Raw genomic sequence first — 26,533 nt, forward strand, 5'->3', positions numbered from 1 at the left:
CTCAGAAGTGTGCGGAGGGGAGCTGTGTGCACCCTTTTGTCCCAGGGCTGGTCTAAGCTGAAGCAGGTTCTTATTAACGAGGTTCCTGCGGGGTCCGGCGCAGTGGCACCTAAGCAGCCTTGTTCCCGCTGGGTGTGTCTGCAGGGGAGGCAGGCAGCGTGTGGTCATGCCAGTGCTGCCTTTCATATTCTGCACAGGGCTGCAAAGATGAGAAAGGGACTTTCCCCAAAGCACAGAGGAAATCAGTGCCTGCTGCAGCAGCAGCTCTGGTTTCCCAGCATCAACCTGCCTGAGGGAGGGAGTGACTCTTCTACAAGGACAAAACTCGTGTAATACTGCAGAAATTACAAACTATGAGTATCTCTTTAGAAGACATTTAGACGTTTTCTTGTTGATACTAAAATTGCCACATAAAGGGCTCAGTCTTTGGTATTGGCTGGCACAGCAGCCTTGTCTGATGGGATGCTGAGGACTGCTACCCCAAAATAAAAGTAGTGTGGCTTGGGGTGGGTTCCACTTGCAGGGCTGGGCTCTGGCTGGCCTCCTTACCCGGCATAGCGAGCTCTGCTGTGCTGTCGTGCAGGCAAGGAGGGCTCCAGAGCAGCAGAAAATGCTCTATGTATATTAAGGTGAAATTTTAACTGCCCGGAGCAATTTTCTTGCTGATCCCTTCATCTAGCCTACTGCTGTTTCTTGTGTTATTTTTAAATCTTCACGGTGTAGTGAGGGAGAAGGCTGCCTTAATTACTGCAGATAAAATAAATCAGGGAGATCTCATTGAAAATGCAGGGAGACGAGACAAGCCTAACTACAGCTCCCTGAGTCATCCTGACAATAAGGCTATTAATTTTAGTCTGAGGGAACAGACTGCATATTCAGAGGCACTGTTAAGAGGTATTGCAGGCTTTCAGATCTATGGGATGCTTGCTCCCATACCGATGGCTAAAGGATCCAGCCAGATGATGTAATGCTCTCTTGGATGAGAGCTGCCAAAATGAAGAGACAATACATGGAAAGACTCTTGGGTAGAAGATCTTAAACCTTATTTTCTTTGTGATAAGATTGATGGAGGGAGTCTGTCATATGCGTATCTTTAGAATACCTATTTATAAGATGCACTTATTGTTAAGAAATATGTCAGTCCTTGAATACAATGGTGTTTTGCTAATTTGGGTGTTCAAGTAAATGAATCGGAGGCAGTAAAGCTCAATGACTAGATCAGTGACTTCTGATATAAGGGAATCTTGTGTTCATTCCCAACTCTATCACTTGAGTAAGTCACCTTCTTTCTCATTACGTCAGTTTTCGCTCTCTTTCTCTCCCTGAGATCACTGTGAAACCTCCTGGAGAGTCCGCAGAGGTCCTAAACTATGTCCTGGAGACCTGGCACTTGTCCTGCCCAGAGCGTGGAGGGGTTTGCCCGAGGGCTTGCATCATTTCTGTTGTTTTGTGACCAGTTTTGGACTAATGGATCTGTAGTCCCACGCTTTATACTTTTTACAGTATTAGCCAACAGAAGGGATGATACATCTGCCAAGATGAGTGCTCAGTTTTTTATGCAACCGAAGTTTAGGACCAGAAAAAGCAATCTAAGGTGGAAAACACAAAGGTGGGAGGTGGCTGGTTACATTAGTGTAAGAATTACGTCAGTTGTTTTAGCAGAGTTAATGCTGCAGGTATGAGAGCTCTCTGCTTCTAGTGAAGATGGTGAAATCCAGAAGTCTTCTGCGTTGTGTATGATCAGATTCCAGTCTGCCTGTGACTGGGTGTCACTCCACTGTTCACTGGGTATGTCCACCCTCGCGTGATATATCCAGCTCTAACTTCTACTTGCACATCATATATATGGATGTCTTCTTGACTGCTCCGTACTTTTTTTTTTAGCTGGTTTGTAAGTGTGAATTGTCAATAAGTGGTTTGATTTTTTTTTTTTAATTTTCAGGAATTTCCCCCCCCCCCTCTCTCTCCTGTGGCTTACAGGAAGTTCCCTCCCATCTGTTCCTACCATATGTTTTAGATGGCAATTTGCACACTGGATTAGAACATGGGGATGGTTGGGACATTGCATTGCAATTTTTAAAAATAATTTCTCTTGGCAAAGTGGGATTTAGCTGCACCTAGGAAAAAAGCAAGCATACTGTTTTTTCATCTGCCTGCCCAGTTTTTTCACACACACAAAATCAGCGATCAGCTACGTTAAAACAAACATGAGGTAGGTTTTAATTACCATTACTTAACTATAAAGGAATGAAACGACACTCCATAAGGGTCTGGATATCCAGACGTCATGAATAACCCAGTTCAATCCTAGAGACAGTGAGTGATTGCTTCAGCTGCATTAATTGCAATAATTGCTAAGCTTTACTTTTTTTGAATGCCTTGTCTGAGGGCAGAAAGTGGACAGGCTGGAGAAGCAGTCACTTTATTCTGACTGTGTTCTGTACCTGCTGCATCACTCCAGCAGGTTCTCTTTTCTGCAGTAGAACAAGAAAAAGCCTCTATCACAATAAACTATACTAAACAGCAGTCCTCCTACACTGCTTGAGTTTGTAACATTATCTGTTGCTTTAAAGTAGCATTTTCATTTGATGATACCAGGGATTTGCTAACGGTATTTCCTCTGTATTTTTCCCCTCTTCGTCTCTTAGTGTGGATTTCTTTCTTTGCTTGCATTTTGTTTTCAAAAACCAGAAATACAGCGTGCATTTATAGTTGCTATTAAACAAAGTGGTGGTAGAATTTAATTGGAACACAAAGGCAGTGTAGTGTCAGCCCATTAGTTATTATAACTAGCACTGCACAGTTATTAGCGCTGTACAGTCCTGCCAAGAAATTCTCGTGGGCTCGGCTCGGTCCCGAGTGTCAGCGAGTTGTGTTCTGTTTGTCTGGTAAAACGAAACCCAAGCTCAGTGCTGGGTGCTGCTGTTCTGAAGGCAGTGTTGTTTCTGCTTTGCATTGGTGTAAATCACTGCTGGTTCCATGAGGTGTGGTGGCAATGGGAATGTAAAAGGCGATAGAGAGTCCTAATGAACATCAATCCAGGGAATAAGAAATGGGAACTTGCCATTGCCCAAATAAGAAGGTGCAAACTCTGCTTCCTTCTCATGTCCTCACTGGCAATGTCTTTGTGTCTAGCGGTCAAGTTTCTGGAGGGTTGTGCGAGCTTCACTCAACTGATGGGACTTTGTGCTGACAAATTTGGGGTCGTGCCCTGCAGTCACTGATATTCGTGGTGTGGTGCTTTCACTTCACTCCATAGACCAAGTGGAGAATGTTCAGAAAAGGGCTATGAAGTAAATCAGGCGATCCTATTCTATGGAAAGCTTAGATCTTAAACTGTGCTAGTGAAGTCCCTGCTTACTTAACCCAGGAAACTTGAGGATAAGAGGGATACAAATATGCTCTCTGTATAGAATAAAAGTAAACTTGGGAGGGGAAAGAACATTTAAGGCTAGCAAATAAGATTGGCAAAACAAGAAAAATGGAGATGTTGCCCAGAAATCAATTTTAGCTTTGAGAAGAAGTTTGAATTTTACGAGATTAAATTTGATGCTCACCTGTGATCAATTCCAGGAGCATCTACAATGTGTAGAAGATGCATCTAGTTTTATGTTCCAGTATTTGCTCTAGATAACACTGACTGTGGCTCAGCACCAGAGGACCAAGTCCCAGGCAGGGTTTCTGGTGAGTAGTTAAACTTAAGCAAGACTGAGCTTGTTTGAGGGTTTTGGTTTGTTATTCTGAAGGGCCTGAAGAGGTATGCCAGTCTGCTGAAGGAATCTAGAAGCTGTCTTCTATTTTCATAAGGTGCTTTGGGAAATGCAGTCATTACTACATGAAAAAAAGTGCAGATTTTTGGTTAGCTAAGGAAGCCTATTTCCCTCCCGTTGTCTTCATGGCTGCGCCTCTCTGCAGGCTATGCAGAATCTCCTCAGGGTTGTGCTTGTGCCTGTCGTCAGTCTCTCATTGTAGGCTTTATAATATGATCTTTCATCCCTGCCCAACATTATGTTGAAAACTTGTAGGAATAAGCACCTCTTGCCAAATCTGCCAACCGGTCGATTGATTTAGTACACTTACAATTAGATTTGACCTAGACCGTCTGGGTCTTGAGGTTGTACTGTGCAGTTGGGACCTCTGAGAATCCAGGGAAGATGGCAGGAGAGCAGTTTTCATATGAGGAGGAAACAGGAATGCTTCGCACTCCAGGCACTGAGTGCTCCATGCATTTCCGTATCCCAGAGTATAGAGTGATTTTAAGCAAATAACACGAGAAAAATTGTGGGTTAATCATTCCCATAAATTGCCAGTCCTGGGCTAGGATATTTTAGAGAAAGCATGTTCTTCAGTGCCCGACAGGCTGATTTCCCAGCTTTAGGGCTGTGCTCACACACAGCATGGTTGCATAAGCCTCACTTATTCTAAAACAAACAAACAAAAAACCCCTGCTGAAAATGCATTAAAACTAAATGCACTGTAGCAAGGTTCGGTTCTGTTTCTTCTACTTGTAGCAGAAGGCGAGTGTCTGGGGTTGCTATACTGTCTTTGCACACTCTGTTGTATTTCTTGTTTGCTAAATGCTACCAATTTATTTTGAACCATATGAAACAAAATTAAAAATCATTCTAGAGACTGATTTTTTTTTAAAAGTTGTGTAATGCAAGTCTAATTTAAGTAAATTTCTTCAAAGGCACAGCAGACCCCTGTGCTCTCTGACTGGGTAGTGATGTGGTTATATCTTTAAATCTCTATATTCTACAGTAGATTTTTTTTTTCCCCATATAGAAAACCCCACCCATATCTCTGCAGTATCTGCAGCATGAATTAGAAAGTCCATTGGGACATCTAGGTCAGCATGAGCAGATCTGACATCAGCCTGCAGATTATGCCCACAATCAAAAGTGCTGCAGTTGTTTTTTTCTTTCCTCCCCCTCTTTGTACTAGGAAAAAACTATTCTCAAATGGCAATTCTAAGAAATGTTAAAATGCCTCTACAGACAGGCTTGTCAAAATGCCATTCTCTACATCAGAAAAACCTCCTATGCCTTGTGTGTAGAGAATACATATAATCCAATAATGTGTATTTGCTAATGCAGTATTGACTGGAATTCCGAAACCCAGCAGAGGAAGGAAGCTGAAAGCTGATGAAGATGCAGAGAGGAAAAATGAAACTGTGTTATCTGATAATAAGAGCTTTCAGCAGCAGAACCGGTGGCCGGATTCAGAGCTCAGTGGCATTGCTGTCTAACGAGAGCTACTCCACCAGCTTCACAGAATTGCTCTGTCTACTTCTATAAATTAATTTGCCCTGAATTAGCAAATCTATACCAAAATACCACTTCTTGCTTCTCTCCCCTGTCTGCCGAGCAGGCATTGCCTACATATTATTTTTTTTCTCCTTAGATCTGTATATTAAGACATAGCTCTGAATTCTCCAATTTCCTGTGCTTTTCACAACCTTAGGGGCTGTCTTTTACATCCTTGTGCTATTTTTACAATACTCTAATTATGCTGGCCCCAGTGGAATTATGCCTGATACAGCCTAGGGTAAAACTAAACTTGAGCTCCCCAATTCTAAACCCAGTTATACATTGGTTTAATTCACTGGAATTAACCTTAATTTACCACGTTGTACCTTGGGACAAAAATTATCCCTCAGGATGTTGTTAAAGCAGCTGGGAATAGTCATGTTCCCTAGTAACTTGCTTTGAAGTGAGGTGGAAACCGTAAAGATTTCTATATTCCCTATAGAATGGGAACTTGTGTTTATATTTTCACTGTGGGCCATCTGAAAGTGGAGTAAGGTAGAGAGATTGCGCCTGAGAGGTTATGGCTTAAGTAGAGGTGACAGGCAGAGACTGGGAAAGGAAAGTAGCTGATGCGGAAAGAAGTCGAAAGATTAACTCGGGTTCATTCTGCAGATCAGTGGCAGTTCTGGAAATACAATTCACATCTAGTGCCCAAGGCACACTCCCTGTTAGAAGAAAATCCCATGGTTTTTTTCACAGGGAGTTTTTGCACAGTCTAGCTAGCATTTCCCATCTAATCACAAACCATTACTTTCCAGGACAGAAAGTCTGGATTGTATCCTATGCCCCATGTGTCTCACCTGGTGAATATCTGTGTCTTTTCAACAAGCTGCAAGAGGTGCCCGCCTCTCTAGTGGCCTTAAATCCTGGTGATGGACCAGTAAATCTGCAGCTGGGTGCCTGAATCTGAGCACAGTAAACTTAATCATGCTCATGCACAGACCGTACAGGAAAACCTGGGTGGCTTCATGTCAATTTGTGAAACAAGTGTGGCTTCATGTGTTTGATCTCAGCAGTACTGATGATCTAGTGAGGTATTCTGGTATCTTTTCCTGCTGCTAGGTACAGAATAGCAGAGCCAGATTTAAGCTGCAGAGAGAGATGCTGCTATGCTGGTAGTGGGATAAATAATAAATCAAAGCCAGATGGGATGGCTGTTTCTTAATCAAAGGCCAGTACTGGACTGTGCCTTTCTGTCACTTGAATGGTGACACGCTTGGATTACGGTCCAGAGGAACCTTTGTTCCCCTGCAGAGTCCCATTAGCTTCCCGTGGGCAAAACGCTCTGTCTTTGAGGACTCGGTTGCAGACTTTATCTTCTGCTAGAGATGACTATAAGTACTTTCTTTTATTATTTTCCTGACTTGAACACCTTCCAGTGCTTGAATGCAGTAAAAATGACATTTAGAGAGCAAATTTGGACATAATTCTAAGTTCTGAAGTATATTGGAATAGAAAACTCAGTGGAAGGACAGAGTAAAAAAAAAAATTAAATATCCTTCTAAAACCCATAACCTTTCTGTCCTATTAGAAGACAAATAGTTTTAAGTTTCTCTGCTTATATAAATGCAATACACTAACTTTATTATTGCTTTTTTTTCTTCTGGAAATTCCAGTATGACATGAAAAAGATGTCAGCTAAAGATCAGCTAATACTAAATTATGCTAATACTTTTCTTCTAACCTCTTTTTTTCTGATTATGGATCCAGGGTAGGGGGAATAAAAGCCTTGAATGTGATTGTCTGTAAAAGACTTTCATTAGCATATTTTTCTTGCAGTGCATGGCACATTACATGCCAGTAATGGAAACATAGGAGGGCAAAAGTTGATACTTTGGTGTAGCTTCTGTATGCCTAGATCAAATGGGAGATCTGTCTTTAATGACTGAGTGCTTCAGCAAAAAAAAAAAATAAAAAAAAAATTCTATGCTTAAGTGTAAGGATTAGTGACATAATTTGACAGCAATAATTGGTTCGGAAGAGCTTGCACAAGAGGTACAGCATCAGTGTTAAGCATTACTTGTGAATGGAAACATAGGGAACTGGGGGAGGCAAAAAGATAATTTTGGGGTGAGGATGAGGGGAATGTGAGTTAGAGCCTGACGAGGCTGGGTCAGCTGCTGTGCAGCAACTGTGGAACAGCAACACTGTGGTTCTTCTCTGCCTCCTGACTCATCACACGCGTGCGAAGCCCAAACAGCTGTGCAGTGCAAAGCACACGAGGCTTGGAAATGAAGCCGCTAATTCTGCATACAGGTGGATGAGCCTTTCTGCTGTGGAGCAGTGAAAAGCTGGTAAAACTGGTGACCCTTGCAACAATCCATATCTTTACTTTTCCCCTTTAAGGCTTCACACTGTGACTTAAATAAGTGTCATTGGGCTCCCAGGCTTTGGGTGAATTTGACCTACAATGAATACGGATTATCTAATTTTGCAGCACCTGTTTAATGGATGCAATTAGAATGAAGTGCCTGGACTCACCTGGAGCTTGAGCCATGCTGAGAAGTGTTTGTATTTTGCTTTTATTGCTGGGTAACTATTAATTCTTTTTCCATTTCATATTCTGAAACTTCATTAATTAAAGCACCGTTCTCTTACGAATGCAAAGAGTTTGCAGTGTCAAAGGCCATTGGGCTGAATATGTCCAAAGAGGACACCATACTGATAGATACAACGTTAAGGACCTGTGATTAGGTTATTAAATAGTAATGAGTAATTTTCTCCCAATTAGTGTGCTGCAGCTAAAATTATACCCTCTATTAAGGGGCTTCTGTCTTCCAAGGCACAGGACTTGTTAGTATCGGCCTCTTCCAAGCTCTGGCAGGTCAGTCGATGCTTCTCTGACAATAATGGAACATTAATTTAGTCTCTTTTGTGCCTGTGAGTTGTATCTGGCAAAGCCAAGGTGCAGCAGGAACTGCAGATTGACATTTCAAAATCATTTGAAAGCAGTGCTCCTCGTTTGCACGTGTGTTCTGAGCATACATGGTACACAGATGGGAATTAAACCACCAGCTCATCCCAGGATCTTGAGGTTTTTTTATGTACTCAGCCTCCCTCTTAAGTTCGTATTTGGAATTATAACTAAATCTCCAGCTGAGTGAGCTGGCAGAGAGAAGAAAAAACCAGTTTATACCCAGAGCTGTGGTGGGGATGATTTCAAATGGAGACAACCACAGAACCCAGAACTGGAAATTATGACAAGGGAATCCCAGATTCTCTGCAAACTTTAGTGCTGTCCTTCGGTGCTCTACTCCAGCTCCTGAGTTTAACCATTTTGTTTCAAGAACTGTTTAACACCAGCAGTTTTACATTAAAAAAAAACACAAACCCTGAAATCCTTAAGACTGTTCTTTCTTTGACCCAGAGATCTCCACTGCTGTCAGAATGCAAATAAAAAAAAAATCAACACAACCCCCCACAACGCTACAGGAGGCAGCTGGGATGAGCTCAGAATATGGTCTGAAGGACAATAAGGTGCCCTGAGGACTGGTATATGAATCTGGAAGGTGTGCAAAGTAGCAGTCCATGAGGTAATGTGGCCATCCCTGCCGTATTCCTAATGGGCTGCCCTCCTGCTCTGCAGTGGAAAGAGGGAAGTTATGCTAAATGACAGCATCCAGCTGGGGCTGCTATTGCTTCAGTCACTCAATAGAAGAGGTTGGGTTTTAAAAAATATTTTATTGCAACCAAGAAGACTTTGAGCATGTGATTTATTTGCATTTTTAGAGCTGAAAATAACTCAATTTGTAAGAAACTTTTTCCTCTCTGCACTCAGTCCCTCAGCAGATAGCTCTGTTAACTCTAGTAGACTCTCTGTCGACTCTAGTAGAGCTAGTGCTTTTACAATTAGGCCAGAACAAATCTCAAGCAGCGAGACCCCAGCCACACCAGTCACTGTGCAGACACGGTGCCAGCCCCAGTCAGCTGCTGGGGTGAGCAGAGAGAGGGTTGAAAGGAAAAATTTTGGGTTCGGAGCCATCGCAGCATGCAGGGAGAGCGGGCTGGGCTTGCTCCTGTGGTTCTACGGTTTTAGCCACACAACAGCCATGTCTCAGGTTGGCGGATTGTTTTGGAAGTGACATTAATTTGTGATTACATCGCCCTCTGGTTTCATCACTGCTGTGTTTGTAAGAAGCATGTTCCGCTGAAACAGCTGATGTAAAGCTTGGCCTCTGTGTTGTAGATTCAAGGGCAATATCAAATCATCTTAAAACAGCGCTGCCGCTTAAATCGCTTTAGTTGTCATGTCGAAGGCAAACCACTGTGAGCCTTATGCAACACTAAACTTAATGTATTATCTGTTTAAAAGTCTGAGCCAACGTCTGTGAAATGAATGGGGCTAAATATGGGGTTGTCTGGTCTAGTACTTTCGGTTAAATGGTCGTCAGCCCTTAACATCCTAAAGTCAGTGTAACCAGATCACACGGCTCCTGACCCTTGAACTTGTTCTGGGCACCCAGTTATCCTTGTCTTAGTAGTACCTTCTGGATTGCAGCTTGGTGGATTGATGTGAATCTAGTCAAAATTGAAGATCACGGAGAGAGAAAAAAAGAGTCTGGAAAAAGGTGATGTGAAGGGATATAGGTAGTTCAGCAAGTTCAAATGCCTGCTGGAATCTGGAATCCACACAGGTACATGGAATGTATAATGTAATGATCCATCTGTGATGAAGTGTTGGCAATGATTTCTCTCGAATATGGATTGGCAAAAATCACTGTGCTATAGCTATGCTTCCCTAGCTATTAACTGAATAGCTGAGTTTGATATTTTTTTTTTTTCTTCTGGCTGATTTTTCATATTTTTATTAGTGAAGATAGGTTCTAGCTGCTCTCACATTAGTGAGGCTCGGCAGCATGACTCAGAATTACACCAGTGCAATGTAGTTGAGGGCCAAGCCCATGAAGCCAAATCTCTGGGAGTGTAAATCAGCGCAGTTGAGGACGTGGGTCAGTTTTGGAACTGCAGGCCTGGCCCACAGTGTACCTACAAAATCTGCCTGGAGGGTTCACCCAACGCTGACATTCGGTCTCTTGTTACAGTGACTGATTTAAAAGCCGCTTGCAGAGAAGTTCAGGCTGCCTGGAACTTCGTGTTCTTTCCAGACAAATATTGTCTCATTAAGGAGGTAAATGATGATAACATCTTAAAACTTCAGCCGGGGTTTGTCTTTGAATGAGTTTTAGTCCTGACACTTTTTTTTTCTAATAAGCTTGGAAAACCTCCAGAAATACTTAATTAATTGGCTTCCTCAGAATCTGTTGAATTCCTCTGTGTCCTGAGCAAGTTTATCTTTGGAGCACTGTAATAACGTACTGAATGAACGTTTTCTTTCTCCAGTGACTGTATGAGCATGTGTGACCCACTGCTCTGTCCAGTTATTTTTGCATTTCTAAATTGGACCTTCCACCAGGACTTGTTCAGGACACAAGGGGAGATTCAGTAATTCATGATGCAAGCCAGTAATAGGTATTTTGTAAAACGTGGAGCTGTTACAATTAACAAAATCAGTTTAGTTTCTCCCCTCGGGGAGGAGGCGTTGCTGCATATCTGGATGGGATTTTCATGTTTTGCTTTAAGGGGTTGCTTGTTGCAGCGGAGGGAGCTGCTCTGCACTTGCAGGTATTGCAGGCCGTAGTACTGAGGAGTCTTAACGAAGCGGCACTTCCACTCAGACATGATCTTGCAAGATCTTGTATCCTCACCTCCTATTGAATTATCTGGCTTTTTGTCAGGATAAGCTATGTGGAAGGCTGTAAGACGGTACTTTGTGACTGCAGTTGGCTTAATTGTATGCTTTGAGGCGCTCTGCTGCAATTTTTCAGTGCTTTCGGGCTCCCTTAAACATCCATCTCCTTGGTTTGTCTGAATTGGCAAAGCTTTGACTTCAACGGAATTGGGCTGGGGAGGAACTGGTACTAAAAAGACCTCTTGAGATGGACCGGGGACCCCAGTGAATGCAGATCAAAAAGTGAGGCGTGAGGGGCCCGTAGGCATTGCGCAAACCCTCTGCACGGGGAAGAATTTTCCCCTGAAGTCTGGGAAGATAAAAGGAGTGAGCACAGGGGAGATCTGCATTTAGTTTAGGGAGATATTATAAATGCTGTGCTATCTTATGATGTACTTGGTATAATTATTAATCGCATGATTAAGTGTTTGATGTTCTTCATAGCCAAGTTATCAACATGTTCAACATTAATTCTGCTTGTACTGCTTTATGCAACTTTCATGCCCCATAAAATGCATGTTAAATACTAGGAATGTTTAATAATGATGTTTTCACTAGGGCATGATTTTAAAACTCCCATGGGTTAAAAAAGATGAAAAATAGCAATGAATAAACTTTCTTTGACAGGACGGGTAAGGAAACAGAGCTCATCATTATTTGAGAAAGGATCTTGAAACAGTAAAGGTAAATAGTAAAGAAGCTTTTATTTAGTTTGTCAGTGGCACAGATTTAAACCAGCATCGAAGTCAGTGTCGTGATTGGGTTTCCTTGTATTAATATTAGAAAGTGAAGAGCTCTTTAGTGGTGAGTAATGAAAAACCTAATTCAATAGGAGTAGTCTCTTTAGTTATCTTTCCAGTTGTGCTCTGCATTGCTTTTGGTAGCAGGAGTGATTTCTCTGGTCATTTTAGGATATATATATTCATGTATATACTTACTTAGCATTGGCAGCTGTTAAGTGGATAACAAATGGGTACAGCGTCTTTTAAACTGCTCATTGACAAAATGAGATGGGGAAGATTCGCTGCTTTGGAATAGCTGAGGAACAGATAAAAGCTTCAAGCAACGTTGTTTTAGATTATTACTGCAATTTTATGGGCCAGTGAAAAGCAAAAAGTCTATTTCTCATACCTGGCTACTCTGTCTAGTAAATCAATAAATAACTAATGGCAGTCATTTTAACTCCATCCCTAATGGATTGTTGTCCTGTTATTAAATGTGTGCAAATTGAAAATCCAACAAGAGCAGAAGAAAAAAATGATCTTGTGTGAGCGTTAGTTGCCCCAGAACTGCTGGGAAATATGAAATGTAATTTAGGACTATTGTTTGCTGTAAATATTTGTAATGAAATCCAAGCATCAGTAAGAAACACTGGAAAGAAGAGTTGGAACTCAATAGTGCTTTCTAATACTGAAAAAATTAAAACCTGTGGGCTGGTCTGGCTTGAAGTCACGAGAAGGGCTACTGCTGCTGCGGTTGCGAATAGGAAATGAATCTTGGGGTGGCCAAGGAGATATTGGAATATAAAGTAAAGAAAATGAATTGCAGATCTGAACTCTGAAGTACATTTATGCTGCAGTTTTAGTTAGGTATGTAATTTGCTTTCATTTCTGGCTGTAATTTGATTTTTCAGCATTGCTATTGAGCAACTTCAGTGTTCTAACCTCCTGGCCTCTTTCAGTGTTTCCCCATACCATGTACTGTTTACTCTGCAAATACGCTAAGCCTTTGTTTGTAATGTATTGTTTTATAAATATCCCTGATATATGTGCCACAATTTACCGTGTGCTAAAATTAGCTGCAGAAGCAGAGCATTAATCAGTTGATATCTTACTTGGTATTTTGCTGCACTCTCTCTCAATAAAGCGTAGCTGTGCGTAAAAATTGCAGCCATACCCCTGAATTAAACTGATGTTTTAGCTGAGTAACCTCCCAGTTTGGATGACTTCAGTTGTAGTAGAGAGTGAGCTGTCTCCTAACCCACTCAGTTTAAGTATTTTCCACTGCAGAGAGTTTGCTCCCTTTTTCAAATTCTGTTGTAATGAAGAATGCTATGGGAAGTTATCTAACTCTTTCACGTCTTCAAAACGTGCTGTTCGTTTCTGCAAAGAAAGCCTGTCTGTGATGTACTTTTGCCCTTACTAGAGAAACTGCTCAAACTTTTTTCTTTTTTTTCTTTTTTTTTTTTTTTTTTTTAAAAAAGCCAACATAGCGACAAAATTCACCATTGATATCTGCGGGCTCGCTGCCATTGTCTTCAGCAGAGTTGCATCTGTTTATCCCAATGGCTCAATTCATCTTTGAGGCTCAGTCTCCATTTCCCTTCCGAGCAGGGGTGATTGTTTTTCCTGCTGCTCTGCAGACAAAGGGCTATTGTCTACACAGCACAACAGAGTGCCAAGCAAGAATAGCTGAGCTAGGTTTGAAAAAACTAACTCGTTAGATGTATGCAGCTTCTCCGGAGTATAATGGTTTCTGATACCCACTATAACTTTGTAAGGAGGAGCCGGGGAACTACAGGCCGGTCAGCCTCACCTCCATCCCTGGAAAGATGATGGAACAGCTCGTTCTGGGTGTCATCTCAAGGCACGTGGAGGAAAGGAAAGCTATCAGAAGTACTCAGCATGGATTCACCAAGGGGAAATCATGTCTGACTAATCTGATAGCCTTCTACGATGGCATGACTAGATGGATAGATGAGGGGAGGGCGGTAGATGTGGTCGACCTTGACTTAAGCAAGGCGTTTGACACGGTCTCCCACAGCATCCTCATAGGGAAGCTTAGGAAGTGTGGGTTAGATGAATGGACAGTGGGGTGGATAGAAAACTGGTTGAAAGATAGAGCTCAGAGGGTTGTGATTAGGGGCACAGAGTCTAGTTGGAGACCAGTGACGAGTGGTGTTCCCCAGGGGTCAGTACTGGGTCCAGTCCTGTTCAATATATTCATCAATGACCTGGATGAGGGGATAGAGTGCACCCTCAGCAAGTTTGCTGATGACACCAAGCTGGGTGGGGTGGCTGACACACCGGAAGGCTGTGCCGCCATACAGAGAGACCTGGACAGGTTGGAGAGTTGGGCAGAGAGGAACCTTATGAAGTTCAACAAGGGCAAGTGCAGGGTGCTGCCCCTGGGGAGGAACAACCCCATGCACCAGGACAGGTTGGGGGTGACCTGCTGGAGAGCAGCTCTGTGGAGAGAGACCTGGGAGTCCTGGGGGACAACGGGATGACCATGAGCCAGCAATGGGCCCTAGTGGCCAAGGCGGCCAATGGCATCCTGGGGGGCATCAAGAAGAGCGCGGCCAGCAGGTGGAGGGAGGTCATCCTCCCCCTCTGCTCTGCCCTGCCCTGGGGAGGCCCCATGTGGAGCCCTGGGTCCAGTTCTGGGCTCCCCGGTTCCAGAAGGACAGGGAACTGCTGGAGAGGGGACAGCAAAGGGCCACCAAGAGGACGAGGGGACTGGAACATCTCTCTGATGGGGAAAGGCTGAGGGATTTGGGTCTCTTCAGTCTGGAAAAAAGACGTCTGAGGGGTGACCTTATCAACACTTATAAATACTTAAAGGGTGGGTGTCAGGAGGATGGGGCCAGGCTCTTCTCAGTGGTGCCCGGGGACAGGACAGGATTGTTTCTGCTTAGCACTGTAATGATATCGTTCTCAGAGCCAGTACTAGCTGAACCCCTGTCTTGCCCAGTGAAATACTCCTGGGTTCATGTGATGGGGACTCAACGGTTGATACTTAGTCAATAGGTTTAATTGAATTTCTAGTGAAATCAGTTCATAAGAATTAAATTGAAAGAGGGGGAGGTATATGTGATTTCACAGTCTGAACATGCGTTAGGTCAACTTTGCATGGGAATTTTAACAAACTGCCAGATTGCTCACAAGTGAGAACTTTTACAGAATAACTTAATGTATTTGACAACACTGCGATATGCAACTGTTTCGTTCCTGCAACTGAGACTTTCTCATGCCACAGTGCCAGTACTTATTATTCATCTCTTCATGTACAGAAGGCTGGACCTTCTGTCTAACACGGATCTCTTCAACCTTCAAGAGCTTGTCAAGAGTATCCAAAAGTAGGACAAAGCTGTGTGCTGTCCTACTAATGTGTTGCAACATTTGGTTCCAGTTTCCTGCCAGTCTAAATCCTAGTTCAGTGTATAAACATCTCTGCAGTCATAGCAGCAAAGCGTCATCTTTTAACTTCATGCAAATAGGGTAGGTAGCTACAAGAAACTTTGGAGTAAAAGTCATTGCCGGGTTGTATCTCACATTGTTTTGATTTAAATACTAGAAATTTCTGTGTCTGAGAGAGAAAATAGCTGTCGGTAGGGTTGTATGTGGCTTTGACCTTGCTGGCTTGTCATTTGCAGACTGAGATGTCTAATAACTTCAGATGGTTCTAGCTCAATAAATGAAGTTTATTACTCTTGACTCCTACTGATTTGGCGACCCTTATTGGGGAAATGGCAAAGACTTTCTAAGTTTCTTGATGCGGCCCATATTGCAAATTTACTGCAGTTGCCCTTCAGGTGACATTTCCCCTACTTTACAAATATGTCTAGTATAATTGAGTTTTACAGCATGAATATGTTTAAAGCAGCGTAATAAAATTAACGGATAAGTAAATCATCTTTTATTGCTTATAGAATATAATGTAAAACTGCTTCCTTTTTCTAAAGAGCTCAGTGAGAGTAAATTTGAATGTTAAACCAAATAGTAAGTAAAATCAGAACCTGGTATTTAACAATCTTTGGAGTATTGGTATTCTTTCATTCAGTCCATTGACCTGAAGGGAAACCAGAGGTCCAGGTAGTATTTCCTTACCTGGATCCTGGTTCAGACAAACCCGAATGAATTGGTGGTTCTAGCTGTTCAGAGCAGTGTTTGTTTTTTTTTTTTTTTTAAAGTTTCCCAGTATCATCAATCGCAGTAAATTACTATCTCAATCTCTACTAAGAAAGACAAAACATTAAAAGGATAATTTGTGATCACATTTTCTGAAGAAAGTTAGCTACATCTTCTGCTTCCCCACCTATACCACCCTTAGCAAAAAATCAGACATACTGGTTTGCAGTCTGCTTTGCCTTTTAAAGCTTTGCTGCTGCAAGCTGATTGCCAAAACCTGCTCTGAAAGGGTGGTAAGTTCTTACTCTGCTCAATCTGTCCAGCACTGTTTCATCTTAATACATAATTTGGGCAACTCTGTTTCACAGAAAACCAGTGAGACTTGAAAATGTTTTGGTTAAGTTACTTTTGAACCAAGATTCGGCGCACAGGAGCACATCATAACTGGGTAAGCTGAAAAGTGGATTTTGCTGTGTGCTGGGGCAGGTAAATACAAGGTAGTTGGCATTGAGTGAAGGGTGTCACTGTCTCCCAGAGGAAAGGCACTAGAAAGTACCTCCCACGACTTGCTTATGCATTTTTTGGACATGCATACTGTCCCCTAAAATTAACAGACCACTTCTCATTGACCTTAACGGGAGTCTGTCTCTTATCTGTATTGGTGCTGGGCCAAAGTGCCTAGTAACACAAATTGAAAATCCAGGGCTCAATCTGGTAACCCAAGCCCTCATTCAGTGGCTTGGTCCTTTTTGGTGGAGTTTTTGCTGAAGATACCAACATCTACGACAGCCCATTTTGTAAGGTATTAAGAGGAAAATGATAAAAACCACCCAGAGGATCCATGACATGTTGATTTAACACTGAGCCCTCTGCTGCTCCCATGTATTTGCCCAAGCTGATGGTAAGACAGCTCGTAACCATTTTGACAGTGAAGTCCAGTAGTGATTTGACCCCAGCATAAACCATTAGCGTGCCTGGCAGCAAACATCCATTTAAACAATAAAAAGTCAAAGGGCAGCTGCAAGTCCAGAAGCGACTGCAGGAGACAGACAATCGGGATCTCGGTACCTGAGATCTCAGGCGGGAGCGTGTGTGCTGCCTGCCAGCGCAGATCTGTTTTCTGGTGACACAGGGCAGAAGGGGACCAGTATGTTGCAGCTCTGCTAAGTTCAGTGGGTGCTATCGCAGTGCCTCTGCCAGTCGGTACAGCTGTGTTGCTCTGTTGTTGGCAGCACAGGCATTCCTTTGTGCTAATTGAAGCTCATCTGAGCTTTTTGCCTGTTGAGTGGGGAGAAGAAAGGTCAGTTCCCAGCTCTCTCATCAGCTTGTGACTTCTGTATGGCAGTGACTGTCATTTTCAGTGAGTCCGTAGAGTTGCTTTGTGCAGCTGTCCCTTGCCAGGTCGCCTCTAGGCGTGATGCCAGGGTAAGTGGTGAAGGAGACAGAAGACAGAGGCGTTTCTCTGACCAGGGTAAAGCAACCCAGACAGAGACAGAAACTTGGCACCTGAGGGCTCCTTGGCTCCGTGTCTCATGTGCATGCAGGGAAGATGTGACAGTGTCCAGTGCTAGCGCTTGACCCCCATTTGTATTTATCTCCGTCTGTGAATTATCTGGAAATAACTGAGAGGGGGACTAGGAGGTTTTGTTAATAACAGAGAATAACCTCATGCTTAAGGTGTATTTGGTAAATAAAGTTAATTTTGCACTGAAACTATATAAGATAATTTGTTCGTAGCATTTCTCATCCCGGTGTGTCCATGAACTGTATGGAAAAGGTAATGATGGCCACCCCCTTTGGGGACACAAAGGCAAGCCAAGGGTAGCTAGAGCTGGTGCCATGTGGAGCTGGTAAAAGGCAGAGCCGGAGGCGCAATGAGGTCACCTACATCAGCCCAACTGATTTCCCAGTTTACTGGGGGAATAGATGACAGTGATATAGCTTTATAGCATTATATATATTATTAAATGAGAGTATTGTATATACATATATATACACACGTAAAAGAATACTTTGACAATATATACAGATCTACATTGGCAATTAAATCTTCTTAAAAATAAATTTCAATCTTTAAATTTTAAACCAATATGACTTTTTTTTATACAGTCCACACTATTGTCATAATGAGCCTTCGGGATTTATGTTTTTTCCTACATACGTTTCCATGCCTTTCAATGGCTTCAGTATTAGAGCTTTTAATACAGTCCTCACAAGCAGTTATTTCCAGGATGTTAAATATTGATGTAAATAAGATTTGCACATGAAAGATGAAACAGGAAAGAAGCCTAATCTAGGAGGAAGTGTTTAGGTAGAGACCCAATGTGTAAAGATTTAATGAACACACAGAGACTCATCCTGGAATCGTGCCTTTTGCAGCCAGTGAGATCGGTCTGTACCGTTGCTGCAGAACACTTGGGTTTGGTGGGACCCACGGCCCTGCGCAGAGGGAAAGTGATGTTCGATCCCTGCCTAGAGAGGAGCATTTAGAAGATACATGTTGATTTTTGTACTGTAGACCTCACGGTCTGTCCTGAAGATTTCTGAAATACATAGTACAGCCCATTCATGAACTTTAAAATATTTTTGTGTGTTTTTCAGGATTAATACTTGGTTGTTCATAATTGACCTCTAATTAAAATGCATTGTTTCTAAATTCCATTAAGAATATTATTAATTAAGTGCATAGCGGGGGTGGGCTGCCTGGAGTTGCAGGCAGCAATGTAATGAGTTCTAGCAAGGATTCAACTGCAATGCAGAACAAAGAAAATTCAGTGGGAAAAAAATCCATGATTTATCATCTGTTATTCAGAATTAATTTACATCTGTATCTTCCTCTATTTATAAAGCAGAGTATTTTACATTAATGCATGGTTTGGCATCAGTAGATTTCTTTCTCTTCCCCCCCCACCTTCTGGGAGAAGAAAATGCTGTTCTGTGTATCTGAGAATAGTAAGTAGTTTAGGAAGGTCAGACTGAAAATATGACATCATTTGTCCTGTTGGGGTGAGGCACAAATGCTGATGCCATCGTTTAGCTGGTGCATTGCTATCTCTCTGCCTTGCTGAGATGCAGTAGGAGAAACGCAGTAAGATGAAAAGTGTCTGAGGGTGGGTGAGATAAGATACTGGTTAATTAAAAGCTGAATCCATGCTAAGATACTACACTGACTTTAGGAGTTTCAATTTAAAAGTAAACTGACCTCAGTCTGTTCTCAAGGTTAGGATGTGGTTGGAAGGAGAGAACCAGTGAGCCCAAGGAAAAGGGTGTGTTCATGGAAAAGTCAGCTAGGATTAAAAATGAGTTATGCTGTCAAGGGAACTGGGACAATGTTTGCTACCAAGTGCTTTGCATTTACAAGTGAAGCCCGTATCACCTCTGCTGGAGAGATAGTGAAGGTAGGTAGGGCCTTCCTCACTTTACAGGCAAGGAAAAGGGCACGTAATTCAGAAAGCGACTTATTTCCAGGCGCACACGCTGTGTTCTGTAGAGTCCCGTGCGTTTCTGCATCTGAGCTCTTTTATTTTATCATCCTGTGCTGCCGTCCTGAATACATGCATTCCCTGCCCATCAGTGTGAGCCGGCTTCGCTCTCCGCTTGGAGGCACTGCTTGTGGGACACAGGTGCCCATTTAGAGGGGAAAATGTGATCCCAGTATCTAGTAAGAGGCCAGGAGGCAGTCACGGGGCAGGGGAAGCAATTCCAGACCGTGCATATACTACAGGTTGCTTTTATGTTGTAAGCAGAGAAGCAAGTGGCTTTTTTAATTGTGGCTGAGTTGAAAGAGGTTTGCAGTAAAATTGCTGCCAATTAAATGGGTCTTTTAAATAGAACTGTTGGAAAACATTTCCATTTGTCAGCTGAGTGTCCACATGTTTTTGATTAATGCATAAAACAAAACAAATATTATAGGAAAATAAGCCTGCTGTGTTCATCTGTGTAATTCTTCATCTATTGCTCTATGCTGTGAAATCAAGTACCATAAATTCTCGGAGTGAAGTAGTTGGAGTGTGGTTCCATTTAATCCATCCATTATTTTTAACCTTGACATGAAGTTTCTTGATGCTGCTTTTTCTTCTTTTTCTGTTAGTTTTTCTTAATTGCTTGTCTTGGCAGCAGGACACTTCAGCTGTCCCAGTGTAATCTACAATACCCTCTGGGAATGTTTCAACAAAGGTTTCTGCAGAGTCAGCCTTTCTGAAAATAAAGCAGATACTGAGGTTAACATAAGAGGTGCATGCTTTGAGGTCACATTGTAATTTTCTTTTTTTTTTTTTTTTTTTTACTGCATATAGGAAGGACAAGATTGCCTTGAAATCCTGTCTCTCCCTGGGTGCCTTGAAAAGAAGATTATCATAGATGATGTTAAAGGGTTGCTTGGTTATTTGGAACCTACTGTTTGTTTCTTAAGTTATGATATTCATTTCATCTTGTAAAATACTCAAAGTTTTCACCCTGAATTCTGAATTATATGACAGCAAGAAATGCTTTTGTCATTTTGTCCAATTTGTTGCATATCACTCTTTTTCTTTTAAGATGGAATGGAGGGTGAACCACGTAACCTTTAAGCAGCACCAGCATCTTCAGCTCTGACATATAATGTGATAAATTTCAGAAAGATTAATTAATTGAAGTGAAGCAGCTGCTGTTCTCAAAGGTTTCCAATACCTGCTGTGGAAGGACTCTCATCGATCACGCGATTTTGAGGCATTAATAAAGAGGCTTAAGGTGTTGGATTTAAGCAGGGAACTCTTCATCTTGGCCCTGGAGCAGCCTAAGGTGTACGTATGCCCCTTCTGCAGCAGGCATTTCATTAAAGACAAGCCTTCTTATTAAGATTTATAGGACATACACTCAGCCTATTTGTTACAGATGTACTTGTAAGATAATAGCAATTATTCTATTTCCTCATTTCAGTCAAGTACTGAGAATTAGCTTCAGTATATCTTGACTTTAACATCTCTGGCTTTGCCAAAGCTAAAGTTCTTGATATGTAGGATTTATTAGGCATCAATTTTCCTTCTATTGAGATTTGCCACAAGATATTGTAGAGATAAGTGCTGCTTGTAGAATGGACATTTGCTTTAAATAATGAACATACCTGGAATTAAAATTACATGAAGATTTTAAGTTTGGCGTGCTGCTTGGAATTCAGACCCCTGTGTGTTGGCTGCAGAATGATCAGGAACTGGAAGAGGTTGTCCTTGTCGGTGTGTTACTCCGTGGCTCCGTGCTGCCTCTGGAGCCGCTGGGTTTAGCCATGCACGTGGCAGCGTCCCAGGCTGGATGATTTGATCGAGGTGGCGGCTCCCACCTTACCGACATGCTGACAGCGACGCTGAATGTGTCGCTGAGGTGGGTGGGTGGAACATCATGTCAGACAAAGCACTGCATTTTAAATACTGTGTGGGGAAGCTGTGGGATTCACTGCTGTGTGAAATTAAATGAACTTGCTTTCTTGAGTGTGATCGATTACGCTACATATGATAATTGACTGCTTCAGGATGTTAAGTAACTCTTTGCAATGAAATCATCCCTTGTTATCCCTATGCACAGCTTTGCACAGGTTTCTAACTTAGCGGATTTAGTATTTCTCTCTGAATGACCTGATCTTTATAGTATTTTTGGCTACAGTCTCCTTCGAGGACTGAGACTCAATCTACACTGACAAACCTCATATTTCTAAACCATCTGTTTGGAGCCCTTTCCTTCCTGCTGTGACTGATGTGTTATTTCTGGAGAAGTTGATACATCTGCCAAGAGAGAGGTGTAAGGCTGCCTGCAAAACCTCTGTTTTTAGGTGTCCCTGATGTAAATGCATTTTTGCTGGAGCAACCCCCTCATCCCAGGAATGTTGAGCTGCTCATACTCCTCTTTCTGACAATATAATCAGTGAAAAGGTGGAAGGAAGTTATAATGTAGTAAGGTTATGCGAGCTGGGAAATAGATTCTGTAGTCAAGTGAGTCCTGTTATGCAAAATAAAGTTGGCATGTGCAGTCCTAGATTTGAATAACATCAGGAGTTTCATTTTGATCGGAGGCGTTCAGCAGTGATACCGGCTGCAGCAGCGTGACCCACGGCTGATTTGACACTGGACTGTCTTTGAGAGGATCTAGTCCTGTGGAGGCTGTAAGGCTGTTCCTGGGGATGATTACCAGTCTGAGTAAAGGGGGTAATAAACAGGGAATTGCAGGTAAACCTGGCCTCATGCTTGGACATCTTTCTATCGTCAGTAGAGCACTTAAGCACGTCCTTAGCGTTGTGAATTGAGCCCATCCATCCTAAGTGCATCGACAAACGGACGTCACCAAGAGGGTGCCTCTGCATTTACTTTTGAAACCTCCAAGGTTGGTTCCCTGCGGTGTGAGACCCTCAGCTCTAACTGCGGATAATGCCGTGGGGTTCAGCACAATGGCACGGTACCTCCTCGTGCACTGCAGAGCGCTCTTCTCTTTTGTCCGTATGCTGTTATTTACAGCTTGACTTTTACACGTATTTGGACTTACTGACAAGGCTTCCATCGCAAGAGCGTGCTGCAGATCAAAAGGGCAGCGCATTGTGTATTTTAACTTAAATACATCATTACTTAACTCATAATATTTACTAATGCCTGCAATTAAGATCACTTACTAGTGTCTTACTAATACCATCCAAAATAAATTAATACTAGCAGCTCCTTAGGGTAGCTAATTAGAAAACAGTGCTTGTTCTGTTGCTCAATTCCTTGTCTGTCAGACTCCAATCAAAAATTCGCTGCAGCCTTTTCTAATGATTTAAGTCATTTTTAGATCAGCTCCACGGTGAGACATAAATTCTCTTTTTCCAGACTAAGAAATGCCACTGATAGCTTGTTCGAAAGCTGATGTCACAGAAAATTACCCCCTTTAATTGGCAGCGTAGGCAGCTTGTTGGTTGTTTAACTAATGGCTTGAAAGGTCACGCCACTGCTGCTGTGCAGTTCAGCATTTCTCCAAAGAGCTGACCTTACTGAAAAGCACCCTCTTGTCCTGGGCTTGCAGGTGAACACAACACCAGGCAAACACCCAACTTGGCATTTCTTTCTCGCAACGCAAAGATTTTTTTCCTCCGAGGCTAGTGTTAATAACTCTAAATCAAACTCAGAAAGCACGCAACAGCAAATAGCACCCTCCCTGCCCTTACCAGATGTGCAGCTTTGGGAATAGACTTTAATTCCCACAGGCCCAAGGACCAAGAATTTGGGCTTGCACATGAAAGAGAAGAGGAGACAGTCTTGTGAGCGCAGATTTAATTGGCATTGAGAGGTTTATTCCTCAGGCTGCACAGGGCGTAGTTACGTAAACCTGGATTTTGACAAGTCCCATTTTGCCTTTGGCAGCTGCTTCCCTCGTGATGTGGGAAAGACTGCATAAAGTTGTGCCTCGCTTTCCCCATCTGGAAGGCTACAACGCTAAGCTCCAACGTGCTGACTGTGCAGGCCTGTTTGGAGGATTAGTTCATGTTTTTGAAGTGTTTTGTAAATCCCATCCGCTAGTCAGACAATGCAGAAGTGAGCAATAGTCTGTGATTTCTTGTTTTGTAACTTTTTACGTCTGCCAAGATGCACAGTAGTTTCTACTTCTCTCTTTACACAGCCAGTTTACACTGATGCTTATAGGACATAACAGTTCAGGGCTAAATTGAGTTTTGATCGCTTCCTCTTCCTAAATCATCACTTAATTTCTAGAGCCTGTGGTCTCTGTGTGTGAAGAAGCCCTCATTGTTATCACATGTGAGTGAGAGGCAATGCTGGGGCACTTTACTTCTTAGAGTGGAATAAGTCGGGGATCTGAAAGTTGTGTGATGAAATCCTTGTGATACTGTTTCAGTGGAATTTTTTTTTTTTTTTGTGGTTGGACTGGAGCAGAACATCCCCTAGATAAGAGCATCCTTCCTAAGAGGCCATGCATGGCAGACTGGAAGGGTTAATCTTAGCCAAAGGGAGACATCCCTCCATGTGCAAGGAGTTTTCTATATGCCCTGGAGTCACACTCTCAACAGGAACTGCTTCTCCTCAAACCCAGGAACAGCCTTGTACAGTGGCTGCTACTGTATTAGTCAGCACGGGCTCCATAAAGTGGCTTCACAAGTTCCCATGAAAATGTTCCTGTTTTTTAAACAGCAAATGGCTTGTCAAGTAAATCAAAGCTGGCACAGATTATCCTTATTCACTTACAAAACTGATTTTCAGAAATTAAAAACTGTGACATGAGTGTGAAGTGCTTTGAATTTTTGAGTTGATGGGTTTGGATTTTTTTTTTTTAAACTGACAGGAAAAGATGAGGAGGTGGGTTTTTGCCAAAGAAGGAAATACAAGGTAATTTTGTAGCAAAATCCGTCTTTCCTTTTCTTGTTAACTAACAGTCTTAAACAATAGAAAGTAAAGCATGAGTGAAGAGAGATTGACACTACTCTGTTGCGTTTTTTGAATGGAGGTATTTTTCTGAAGATCAGTCTATAGTCACAAGTCATGCAGCAAATGCTACGGTTCAGTGCGCTGAGGCTTAGGAACAAGCGAACCTTTGCGTGCGGTAGACGCGTAGGAGCTCGGGTAGATGCAAGCTCTTTGGCCCAGGCACCAAGCTGTCTAACGGCAGACCAACTCTGTTCTGGAAGTCGTATCTCTGAGTTAGAATGACAGAGAATAGATTCTACTTCTTAGACTTGCGTTATATCAGCGCATGTGTGATTCTCGGATTGAGTCCAGCCAGTCTGGGGCTCAGGGCAGTGCGAGGTCACATTTCCCTGCACCCATTGGAGCAGTCGTCAGCTAGTGAAATTCCTGAGGCTGCTCCCAGTCAAACGGTGAAGATTTGGAGCGGTGGGATGTACAACTTGGTAAAGGTCAGTCTTGAGATAATTCAGGTGACGTCCACACGCAGGGTGCTTCCTTCCTGCTAGAACTATTTGCAGGAGAACTTTCTGAGTTCCCTCGCTTTGGGAATGATGTTCTCCAATCATTCGTCTCACCGCCGTGATGGACTGAGGTCTCACAAGACTTTCGTGTGAGGCAGCGCTGCCCACTGGGAAACGATACCATCAGCATGAGTGGAAGATGACAAGGTGGCTTGTGCAGAGAAAGAAGCTGTCCTCAGCATGTTGTAGCTTGTCGTTCTCTTCCAAGCTGGGGTTAGATCGCGTGCTTGCAGAGATGTTACCTTACCTGCACCGAAGGCTTTTAAATTGAACATGAAGGTGCAGAATTTAAAGCTGCATCGGAAAAACTAAGTAAAGCTTTGGTCTAGTCTTAACATCTTGCAGCCAAGGCTCTGCCCGTGCCTATGGGAGTTTGAGAGTGGAAGGTCAGATTTCTCCCAGTCCCCCTCCTGTCTTTCCCCCTGTATGCAGACAGACTAAGAATCATCAGACCTAGGCTCCTTGAAGCTGCAAGAAGTCAGGTTTTAGCTTTTGGAGTCACAAAGGTGTGTAGAAAATGAGCTACGTGATTCAGGAGGAGGTTCCATTGCCTGAACGCCCTCAACCCCAGCCAGAGTGTTTCAGATCAGTAGCATCTCTGCAGCCTGGAAAATCGTGCCTTTGTACATCCTGAAATTGTACGCTGAAAACATGGGTGTAGTCTATGGTAAACGAAACTCTTTCTCTTCTGTACGCCCCAAGCAGGGCTCCCAAAGCTAGCAGGGCTCCCAAAGCTAGCAGGGCTCCCAAAGCTAGCAGGGCTCCCAAAGCTAGCAGGGCTCCCAAAGCTAGCAGGGCTCCCAAAGCTAGCAGGGCTCCCAAAGCTAGCAGGGCTCCCAAAGCTAGCAGGGCTCCCAAAGCTAGCAGGGCATGGTGAGGGGAAGGGAATTTTCAGTGCAGCCATCCCTTTCATGTAACTCGTGTAGCGTCCTGAGAAATCCTTGGGGCCCTGGCTTGTGCCGGTTGATGTGAGGTACTTTGCAGAATTGGAAGCCGCTTATAACCTGTGTACTCTGAGCAGATATTCAAAGACATTTAACTACCGTGTTCATCTAAATACCTTTGACTTGGGTTTTGTAAAACTTTATATTTTTTTAAGCTAAAATGGGTTATTTCTCTTTACTATTTGCAAAATAATCCACATGCACACTTTGAATTATTAATTTATCTTCATTTTGCATGTCCTTTCAAGATCCTTTTTTTAAAGAGGGGTTTTGAATATATTTATTTTTTTCAGGAGTCTGTATCCCCACCTGCCAACATGTTTAATATAAATTCACTGTCTCTCCTTGCAGATTACATTATGCAGTCTGGGGTGATGGACTTCTTAATAAAGTGGATATCGGAGACAGCTTTGATAAAAGACATGCCATATCTAATGATGTTTAATGAAAATAAAAGCTTTTGGGTTTGGTGTCCTGCCCATTAACTTAAGTGTGATTATATTTATTGTCCATCAGGCAGCTCAACACAAACTCAGTCAGAAAATGAAATTTTAGTGTTACAGTAAAAATAGAAAACAGGATGAATGCTTTGGGGGACAAATAGGGTTTGTGAAGGTCACGTCAAATCTATGGAAACATTGCCAGTGGCTTCAGCAGGGATCAAACTGGGTGGCAAATATTGCTAGGGAAGAAACAAGAATAACGCTGCAGGTATTTCTGATTGTGGATGAAGTGGTATGTTTGATGTGTAATAAGATCCTTAACAC

General features: G+C 42.7%; 1 long non-coding RNA gene across 1 annotated transcript in view; it reads left to right on the forward strand.

Annotated features, from left to right (window-relative positions):
* Nucleotides 1-20,934, forward strand: part of LOC141733454 (uncharacterized) — a 56,049-nt gene extending 35,115 nt beyond the window's left edge. The window contains exon 3 of the long non-coding RNA XR_012584295.1: nt 20,183-20,934. This is a non-coding gene — a long non-coding RNA (uncharacterized LOC141733454). The remainder of the gene's footprint in view (nt 1-20,182) is intronic.
* The last annotated feature ends 5,599 nt before the right edge of the window (nt 20,935-26,533 follow it).

Source organism: Larus michahellis, chromosome 20 (genome assembly GCF_964199755.1).
Source record: "Larus michahellis chromosome 20, bLarMic1.1, whole genome shotgun sequence".
NCBI classification, from domain to species: Eukaryota; Metazoa; Chordata; class Aves; order Charadriiformes; family Laridae; genus Larus; species Larus michahellis.